This window comes from Peromyscus eremicus, chromosome 3 (genome assembly GCF_949786415.1).
Source record: "Peromyscus eremicus chromosome 3, PerEre_H2_v1, whole genome shotgun sequence".
Lineage (NCBI taxonomy): Eukaryota > Metazoa > Chordata > Mammalia > Rodentia > Cricetidae > Peromyscus > Peromyscus eremicus.
The window spans coordinates 61,059,238-61,069,848 of record NC_081418.1 but is presented as its reverse complement, the minus strand read 5'-3'; the positions used below and the strand labels follow the sequence as shown (position 1 = coordinate 61,069,848).

At 45.9% G+C, this 10,611-nt stretch overlaps 1 long non-coding RNA gene across 1 annotated transcript; it reads right to left on the bottom strand.

Annotated features, from left to right (window-relative positions):
- Positions 1–530: 530 nt before the first annotated feature.
- On the bottom strand, positions 531–1,672 carry LOC131905833 (uncharacterized). The gene is made up of 2 exons (XR_009378048.1): positions 1,576–1,672; positions 531–1,060 (listed from the first exon to the last, which is right to left on the bottom strand). It is a non-coding gene; the product is annotated as an uncharacterized LOC131905833 (long non-coding RNA).
- Positions 1,673–10,611: the final 8,939 nt, after the last annotated feature.

Below are 10,611 nucleotides of genomic sequence, written 5' to 3'. Positions count from 1 at the left end.
AAGAGATGCTGCCTGACCTGGGCACAGAAGAGTCCCACATTTTACCCTGAGGAAGGGAAAAATCAACAGAGGGAAACTAAAAATACGAATCTAAATGTGTTCAGGGGGGCAGAGATGGAGAGGGAGGGAAGGAGAGAGAGAGAGAGAGAGAGAGAGAGAGAGAGAGAGAGAGAGAGAGAGAGGCAGAGACAGAGACAGAGAGCGAGAGACAGAGAGAGGAGGGAAGGAAAAGAGGGAAGAAAGAGAATAAAATAAAGAGAGGGAGGAAAAAGACACAAAGAAGGAGGAAAGAGAGGTGATAGGAAAGGAGACAGAGAGAAGGGAAGAGAAAGAGAAAAGAAAGAGACTGAGAAACAGAAAGTGAGAGAGAGGAGGGGGAGGAGAAGAACACACACACACACACACACACACACACACACCTCAAAGAGCACAGCTATTGTCAAGGTCTTGGCTTCTGATCATCACCACGCGCCCCCCCCCCCCCAGTGAAAAACCCCTTTGGAGACATGACAGACTCCAGATTTGGGTCAGAAACATGCAAAATGGCATTTTATTGTGTCAGAAACAAGGAAGTGACCAGAAAACAACATGAAAAAAAATGATGATACATGTCAAAAGCTGGGAAGCCATATAATAAAGAGGACTACATTGACTAAGTCTGGGATGACATGAGCAGAAAAACAGACAACATGAGTAGATTCTCACTCCTGGAGTCCATGCCGTGAGCCGCACACATGTAACTAGGAGCTTGAAACTGTGACAGGAGCCACAGTATTTCCAGTTCATCTTCACGAAGCACTTGTTACTAGTACGGAGAAAAGGAAAGTCTTTACAGTGGAGAACCTGGGAAGTGTCTTTTACGTTGTTCCCAAGAGGACAGGCAAATGGAGCATCCTCTGATGGGACACTGGAGGGAACTCAGAGCGTGTCTCTGCCACCTTCAGATGTAGAGGATGGGTCTTTGAATGGAAGTAGGAAAACACTAGCCTCACAGACTGAAGGTGCTCCACGGAATAAGTAGTCCATAACTCAAAGGGGTCATGGCGATTGCAGAACTCTCCTGGGTTAAGGAAAATTAAAGGAGTGCAGGACATTAATACTCCGAGTTTCCTTACAAGAACTCCTGGAGCGCTGTTAAGTTTCAAACCTAGGACAAAGGGCTGAGGTGCCTATTTAACTGGCCTCCAGGTTCTCCCAGCATCCCTCAGTCCTTATTTGTTACAGAGTGTGGCTGGCATACCCAACCCCCTTACCCTGAACTCTGCAGCCCAGGGGCTGGGCTACCCTTCCCCCAGAGGCTCTTCCCTATATAATCCAGACATTTTGGTTAGCATCGTTTCATACCTTTGGCCTCCTGGCTGCTGCACCTGGTTCCCCTCTCTCCCCTCTCCCTTCCCCTCTCCTCTTCCCACATGGCCCAGCTCTGTCCGCTCTTGTCCACTCTGGACTCCCCCAGATGTCCCTGTCCCTGACTCCGGCTATGCTCTCCCACATATCTAAAGTAAACTTTCTCCTCCACCATACCTAGGCGCAGTCCTTTCCTTCCTTCCCCTTTCATTTCTTTTTTTCAAGCACCTGGTGAATGAGGAGGAAGCCCGTGATGGGGGCGGAAGGACACCACTTTCGGAATCTGTCAGCTGCACTGTGCCTCTGTGCGTCTCATCCTTGTCTGTAGGAAACACATTAAAATCTTAGAGAGGTTTGCACCCATGATCTTTGTACTCAAATAGCAACTTTTCTATGTTTGAGGTTGTTTCAGAGTCTTAAATGTTTACCAATACCTCTCCCCACTTTAGCCAAGGTTCAGGGCACATGGGCAAAGAGGAAGAAAAGAATGTAAGAGCTGGAGGGGGAGAAGCATTGTGAAATGCTCTCTTGTGGGCATGACAGGGCCACAGCACTAATAAACTCACAGCAGCTGTGTCTGCGTATGACCTGTACAAGATCAAGCCAGTCAACATTCCATCATGGAAGCGGGAAGGGACTCCCACCCCAGGCCGGGGGGCTACCGACAGTTGACTGTAGCTGGGAAAAAGATAATCATTTCCCTTTGGGGGTGTGGCCACTAGTAGATTGCCTGTGTGAACAGCTCCACATGCATGCCCATGGAGGCAGCACCAACTGGACACATTAAAAATATATGATATAAAATACAATATGTAGATAAAAGTGAAAACAAATTTAAAAATCACAAAATTGAGCTTAGCAGCTAAAAAGAGTGGGGATGAAATCTATAAGCTCTGAACCAGTAAATAGGAAAATAACACTAAAAAAAACTATCTGATTTTAAGAAGATAAAGAGAAGGAAGAAGTTGAAACCCACAAACGAAATCCAATAAATATCAGACACCAAATGAGGGCTGTTGTTCAGGCCTGCAGAAATAACAACAAACAAAAGAATTGCAATTGGGTTAAATGCCTCACATAAAAATGTTTCCACTGGAATGAAGCAACACTTGTCTGTATGTGTGTGTGTAATATGCAAAAGGCATTCCTACCATTTGAGGCTGAAATGAATGCTAGCAGAGAGCAAGCTGGAGTCACACTGCTGATCTCAAGCAAGGTGATCCCGCTGCAGTTACAATACAACACTGTTCTGAATCACACAAGAGGTGAAGAAACAGAGCTAGAGCACTTCAGAACAAGTTTGAGCGAGACACAGTTTTAAACAGAATGAATTAGAAGTTGAAAGAGAAACATGGAAAACGCAGTCCGCACAGTCATAGTGAGCTGGTGTATTTCAATAGCTAACCAATGTAATCTAAGACGAACTGAGGAAGAAAACTGCAAGCTTGTTCCTAAAGAACACAGGGAGAAGGCTGAGCCTAAAATGTTTTCAGGTTTGCACAGAGTGGTTTAAAAACTGATCATCGACCGAGACATGAAGAAGCAAATTTTAATAAATGCCGAAGAAGCAATAGTCCACGGAAAATAAACGCTGGACTCAGTCATGTATTGACCGTGCCCCCCAATGGAGCCTGCAGCCAGCAGAGCAAGACCCTTAAAGTCATTGAGGAGAGCAGTCCTGCTGCTCAGCAAATCACAACCATGTGCCTGCCCCCAAACACTCTGAGGGAACTTGGTGTGTCCTTGTGAAGGAGCAAACCCAGCTCTGTGTTGCCTCGGATCTCTCTGGCATGCTAGACTTCTTAGTGAAGCCAGTAGCTCATCACCCCAAATCTGTGTAAAAGCCTTGAGAATTGGACCCCAAGAATGTATATGCCCACCCCCACCCACCTTGAATCCTCTGAGCCACCCAGGTCCTCAGGGACTTATCAGGCAACCAAGACTCTGCCTGATGCCTCTCCACGTGAGATTTATCCATTGCTCACGGTAACAAATAGCCTTCTAAAATACAGGGACAAGCATGAGTGACAGGAAAGTATTTGACTGACACTTTCTTCATCACCCAGTTGTCATTTTTGAGAGAAAAAGAAATGATGACTGGGAAATTCTGGAGTCTGGAGCAGAGCAAGAAAGGATGGGTGGGAAGGGAAAGCCAGCATGCAAATGTGTGTGAGAGCACATGTGTGTGTAAGAGCATATGTGTGGATATGTGAGTGTGTCAGAGTATGTGCGTGCATAAGAGTATATATGTCTAAGACTGTGTCTGAGTGTATAAGAGCATGTGTGTAAGAGTATTTGTGTGAGAGTGTGTGTAAGAGCATTGGTAGTACTCTTAAAAATGCACAAGTTATGTGTATGACTGTGTGTATAATGTGAGTATGTAAATGTGTTATGGTACATGAGTGTGTAACATGTATCTGTCAGCATAGTATTCTTGTAACTCAATACCCAAGGGAATTAGCTTGTAAAGGAAAAAGGGTTATTCAGGGCTCAGGAGTCTATAGACCCTGTCCAAGACCAGCTTCTCCATGGCTCTGGCCTTTGGCAAGGGTGAAGTGCTGTAATGGGGGCAGATGGCAGGGCAACTGCTCAGGCGTGAGACAGGGAACCAAGTGGATCACCAGGGTCTCACAATCCCATTAGAGGGTGCACCTCCAGGACTGACCTCCCTGACAGAGTCACCCTACCCAAATATGCCAGTCTAGAGACCATGCCTAATTTTAACACATGCCTTTGGGAGATACCCAACCTCTAACTATAACAGAGTATGTGTGTATATTATAAGTATGTACACAAAAATAAGCACGTAGGAGTCTTCACTGTGGGAAGTCCATGTAGCTCAGGGTGTGCTGGGTGCTGGGTAGGGGTGTGTTTCAATAAATGTAACAGAAACACACACACACACACACACACACACACACACACACACACAAAGTGATGAAAGAAAAGCCTAAGAGCCATCCATGTACATCTTGCTGCAGCTTTCCTAGCAGGGTGGTAAACAGACGGCAATTAGGTTTTCTTTAACTCTGGGCTGTGCTCTGATGTACGAATCCCAGAGGCAGGGATTGGTGGGGTGGGGGGTGGGGGTCAGCAGTGGTTGCCTTGGTATCCATTGTGCCATGACATCACCAAGACAAAGTGCTCAGAACACCTGTGTTGTTAAGATTTTAGTGCCATGGCCCAGACACACACCTTGCATCCACTCCCCCGACCATGGCAGAAATGGACAAAAACTCTCAAGTTCCCTCCAGCTTCAGCCTCTCAGCAGCCACCATTCCCTTATGGCCCCAGAAATCTCCAGATCAGCCATCTTTGGAAGCCCCTCGGTGAGGCCCCTCAGACTAGGAGCTTAAAACAATGAACATTTGCTAGCTCCAACATCCAGGTCTGCAAGGCTTCAGAGGATGCTGTTGCCCATGTTGTCTATGGGTCTGGGCTGGCAACACTGACAGTCTGCAGTACATGTGTGTGCCATGAGCTCTGGGGCTGAACGAATTGGTTGTTGAACAGGATGGTTGTTGAAATGCAACATGAGCAACATTCAGAGATGGTGACAACCTGTTGACACTATTTTTAGAAGAATTGTCAATTATCTGTTTCTCAGAGACAGAGACGCTTTCTGACAAATGCTGCCATGCTAAACAAGGCCCTGAGTATCCCCAAACAACAATTTAGCACATTACACTGAATACCAGAAGAATAGACTTTCTGATTTATCTCCCAAGTACACAGAAGGTAACAACTTGATTTTTATCTGTGTGGCTTTTTCAAGGTAATACAAGCCATTGCTCCTTTAATTTGCTCTAGGCTTTGGGAGGCAGATCAATATGATTAATAAATCACATTGAGCATGGACTGGATTGATATTTGGTTAAATATTAACAGACTTACCTGGTTTTCTTTGTCCTCATCGGTGGAGCCCAGTCAGAAGTCACTGACATTCGGGGATGCTCATAGCACACAGAGATAAAAGCAGGGCCTTCCTGATTATTATGGGCAGTATATTATTTCAGAAATGTCAGTCTTGATTTTCAACACATGAATGAAGTTTAAATAGAAATGTTTCCATTGTAACTGGCTAATCTTTCCTTCTTCCCACATGCCAGTGGTGCTCAGCCTTTGTATCTGTCTGAACACGATCAGCCACCCGTACTCACTATGACAATAATTCTCAGTGGAGCTTGTGAATTGAGAGAGAGAGGTCCATTGCAAACGAGTGGCCAGTGGACTGTGGTATGCCTTCTGCTGTAGTCCCTGTGAGTTCCTCAGGGATTCCTCCACCAAAGGAGAGAGAGCAGTAATGGAGACAGTAATCTCAACACACAGGTTTCTACCATTCTTTAAGACTATTCCTCTTTAAACCTCTAGCATCTTGAGGCTTTCTTCCTGGACCCTCAGTGCCATCCTGTAAGAGCGAATACGACACATTATCTATCTCTCCATCTTATGGATGAGGACAGCAAGTCGTTAAGAATTAACCATGACAATACCTGAAATATATGAGTGTTTGGCCCTTTCGAGTGCTACGTGCTGGTTTCCAGTTGGATCTTCTTCATCTCCTTTGATTCTGTGGCCCCCGGTCTGCGGGCCTGGGCTGTCAGCCCTGACCGTTAGCAGCACCTGTGCCAAGGACTCGGGGCTGCACTGGTTGGTTGGTGAAGACACACCATGAGCAGGTGTTCAGAGATGGTGGAAACCCATACCAGCCCTGTGAGCTAGGCTCTGTCTGTGTCAACATTAGTGTCTAAGAACTGGGAAACTGAGGCTGGCTAGTAACAAGATGAAGGCTGTGTCAGGAGCAGAGCCAGAATCCAAACCAGGTGTTCCTCTTCTGTGAATTGAGCTCCTCACCTTGCCAAGTTAAGTGACCAGGCTAAAGTGATGTCATAGCACCATGCCTGGGAACAGAGTTGCCTCCTGGAAGTCCAGAAGTTTCCACATCTGGCAGCCAGCCCACCTGGCACACTAGGCTTCTAAATAAGAAGCATGGCACACCATGCTCTGGAGTATACCCAGAAGTCAGAACACTGGATTCTGAAGTAGCAGGAGGAGCCGGTAGCTGACTTGCTGACCCTGGCGGTATGAGCACTCACTGTCCATCCTAAGCTAATGTGCTAACCAATCACAGTCCATCGGCTCCCACTATGTAAGTAGTTGGCCAAGTTCCATAAAGCAGATGCCCTTCCCTGAAACTATCTCCGGAGTGGTTCACATCTACACCCTCTACTGACTCGCAGACATTGTGGTCTTGCTGGGGAATGAGCTGATAATGATGGCATTCTGTCTCATTATTTTTCCAACAAAATATCTCTTAGAGACAAAACTAGATTAACCAAAACCAAAACCCAATGTATCTTCAAGTGGGCTAGAAAGAGAATCCAGCCTGCTGGTACTTGGGTGAGTGTCCTGTCCTCTCCCTCCAGCACACTCCCCGAGCACCTCCAGAGCTATGTGGCTTTGTGGCAGCTGTGTCTTCTGACAATACTTGGTCAGGAAGAGGGGAGCATTGCTCATCTTTATCCTCCGAGCAGTACCTGTATGAAATGCTCAAGCACGTTGGATGAGACTGTAAGAGGAAACATTTAAAACTCCCTAAACTTTCTATCTACGCCAAGATGACGTTCCATAACCTTTGCCAGTGTTTTCTTACACAGTGGCTCTCATGGCCCATATCCACCCTTCCCAGGTAGACAGGCTATCTTTCTGAGCAGAAGTAATTCCCACTAAGCTGGGCCATGCTGCTGCTGGTACTGTACTTACTGTGCAAGTATGAGAACCTGAGTTCCAGCCTCAAAATCACAAAGAACCCACACTAAAAAAGAAAAAAAAAAAGAAGCATGCTAGAGGGACAGAGATAGGCAGCACTCATTGGCCAGCCAGGTTGTGATACTTAAGACCTAAAACGGGTAGGGTCAGTCTTTTCCACAAATTATTTTAAGTTTCTGGAAGACTCAATAATTACTCATTACATGGACTCAGAATTACCACTGGAATTCAATTTCCCTTTTACCAGCCAAGCAAAGGGGCTATCATGGGGCGGTGGGGAGAGAGAGACCAACAGAGTCAACTTAGACAAAGTCACTCAAAGCCTTTAAGCCTCAATTTCTTCCACTTCTAAATGGAAATAATTGAACACCTATAGAGAAAGTTTTCATTAATTCTTAATTAAGTATTTAAAATTGGCTCTCTGTGATTCCTACCCCCTCCTCTCTTAGTGAGCAAAACCGACTAACTGATTGCAATATATTTTCCCACTCACAGCTAGCCGGTCTCTTCACTGGGTTTTAGAGTGCAATGCTCAGAAGTATGGAAAAATCTACATGTGAAGCCGAATTGGCTCCTGCCTCCCACCAGCAGCAGGACAACTGGAGACTGCACTGAGCAAGACACCTGGACCATTCGCCAGGCACATCACAGGTCCTTGTGGCCTCTTCCACCCTTGTGAGAAAGAGCTGCCCTTATTTGGGGGATCAAAGACACAATATCCTCATAGGAATGTGCATTTAAAGTATGATTGCAGCCTCGACCAGTGGCTTAGGCCTCAAATCATAGATATTGGAGAGGTGGTATCTAAGTATCTAAGGCAGGAGGATCACAAGTTCAAGGCCAGCCTGAGCAACTTGGTGGGGTTTGGTCTCAAATAAAAAGTAAAACAGATGACTGAAATAGAGCTCCTTGGTAGAATGCTTTCTTTGCACGTGTGAGACCTGGGGTTCAATCTCAAGTTTTTAAATGAAAAAGCAATTATTAAGAATAAATTAATACAGCATTGACCTAGGCTAGACCAGTGGGCTTGGGGTGAGAGGGTTCGGCATGGGCCTAGAACAGTGACATAAAAAGACAATTGTAGAGTCATTCCTGAGTAGGACTACTCATTCCATGCTGGTAGCTGAGTGGCTCATGAGAGCTCATTGCCCTTCCTCTGTGCATAGTCAGGGTACCTGCTGGAGACATCCCAAAACCTCCTGCCGGAGAAGCACATCCACTCTAATGCACATGGTGCTCCTATCACAGTGTCACAGAGCAGACAAGGACTTTAAAGTGGGATAAAAAGAAGAAAGGAAGAAGAGAGCTTTGTGTAAGGCAGAGCAATGACAGCGACTGCCAATGAAATCCCTCTGAGGTGGAAGGTTCCTGAAGGTCATTTAGCACTGAGTGGGGATGGAAAACTCTGGTCAAGAGTTTGAGATGGAAGCCTGAAAGGTGGCTTGGAGGTTACCAGTGCTTGGTGCTCTCGCAAGAGGACCAAAGTTTGGTTCCCAGCACCCGTATTGAATGGTTTAAAACCACCAATAACTCCAGCTTCAGGGGCTCAGACATCCTCTTCTGTGCTCTGCAGATCTCCTCACATATGTGTGCATACATATATGCATAAACTGGAACATAACATAAACATACATATATGTGCGTGTATAAGTTAGAATTTTTAGAAAGAGGTTGAGATGCCCCAGAATTTAGGCTGGGAGTCTAGAAACATATGGGGATTTCCCCTACAGATTTTCCTATCTGATGTAGGAACCCTACACAGCCCAGCATAACTATGACTTGTGTAGGTCCTTTCAGATACCCTCCTCTCTCTCCTCCCTCCATACTGGTCCCCAGTGACCTTTGTTGTTCCCTGAAGTTTAGTGTGTTGGTCTCATCTTCCAACTAGACTGCACATGTATAGAAACAGAGACATCTATTTTTGTTCTGTTCGCAAGAAGCTGTACCTGGTACTTTGAGACTCGGCCTGTGTGACACAAACATACCCTTGGCCATCTCTGCAGCACACAGAGCTAGACTAGAAGCTTCCTTTGGCCAGGAGCTAAGATCAGAGGGACTCAAACCACCAACCAAAGGAACAGGTTCCCTTCATTCTGACCTTGAAAATTGGATGCTAAACTTTTCACCTTTTCACTTCTTCTCCATACTGAGAGGAGAGAAATAAGGGGGGGGGGCAAAGAGAGGGAAGGGCAGAGAGAGGGAGGGGCAGGAGACAGAGAACATCCCGTTTCCACTAAATTCTGCTTTGGTATATCACGGTGTTCTGCTTTCCTTTCTGTTACCCTGATAAAACACTGACCAAGAGCAACTGAGGGAAGAAAAGGACGTATTCAGCTGACACCTCCAAGTCACAATCACTCACCGAGGGATGTTAGGGCGGGAACCCGAAGCAGAAACCGTGGAGGAACAGTGCTTGTTGGCTCACTCACGGCTCATGCTTAGCTAGCTCTCTTCTGTAGGCCAGGACCACCTGCACAGGGAATGTTGCTGCCCTCAGTGGGCTGGGCCCTCCTGCTTTCATTCATAATCAAGACAATCCCCATGGACACGCCCACAAGCCAAGCAGGTCTAAGGCTCCTCCGTCAAGGTTCTCCTCTTAGATGACTCCAGGCTGTTGACAAAGCCGACTAAGAGTCAGAAGGAAGGAGAGCCAAACACTACTCTATGAAACATGGGAAAACGAGATTTATTGCCTCATAATTGCCCTCCTATTATGCTTCATTCCTTGTGTGTTTGTCTTGCTGAAGGGAAGCAGGAGGAGGACTCGAAAGCCCCACAGGATATACAGCAAAGTGTCAGGAATGACAATGTGAATTAAGGATGCACAATCCACCAACTCTAATAAAATCTCCTTTATTTATGTGTGAGAGCTAATGTGTTCTGGCATGCTCCTAATTCCTGTTTTGTTATTTATGAAATGGAAACCTGACAGTTCACTAAATCAGTATGAGCCATTCCTTTTACAATCTGTTTCATTTTCTGGGCACAGATTATTATTTTATTATTATTCAGGAATCATACTGGTTCTCAAGGATTCAAATTTTGCAATAAGGAGTAAACTAGTTTGGCAGTTTCGAATGACAGAAACATAGGCGTCTTCACCAAAAATTCTGCTGCCATATGCCTTCTTTGATGCAGAAACTTCATTTGTGTTGCTCCTTTGGGTTAAGGATGTAAGGAGACTCTGTAACAGAGTTCCTATCAAAACCAGAAAGGTGAATTTTGGGGATAGTTCATCCGCAAAGGCACTAACTATACAAGAGGCAGGAGGCCTGGTTGGAAGACTCAGGTCCCAGGGCAGCTGTGGTCTGTGCCCACCTTGAGTCCTGGGAACACGGGAAGAGGAGATGATTGCCAGCTTCTACAAGGCAAGACACGTTGACAGACAGCTCACCCTGAAAAAACAGCTTTTAGTTGGGGCCACAACTAGATCCACAGAAGATGCCCAATGGGGTAAATGTTCCACCCTCATCCTCCTTCCTACCACCAATCCCT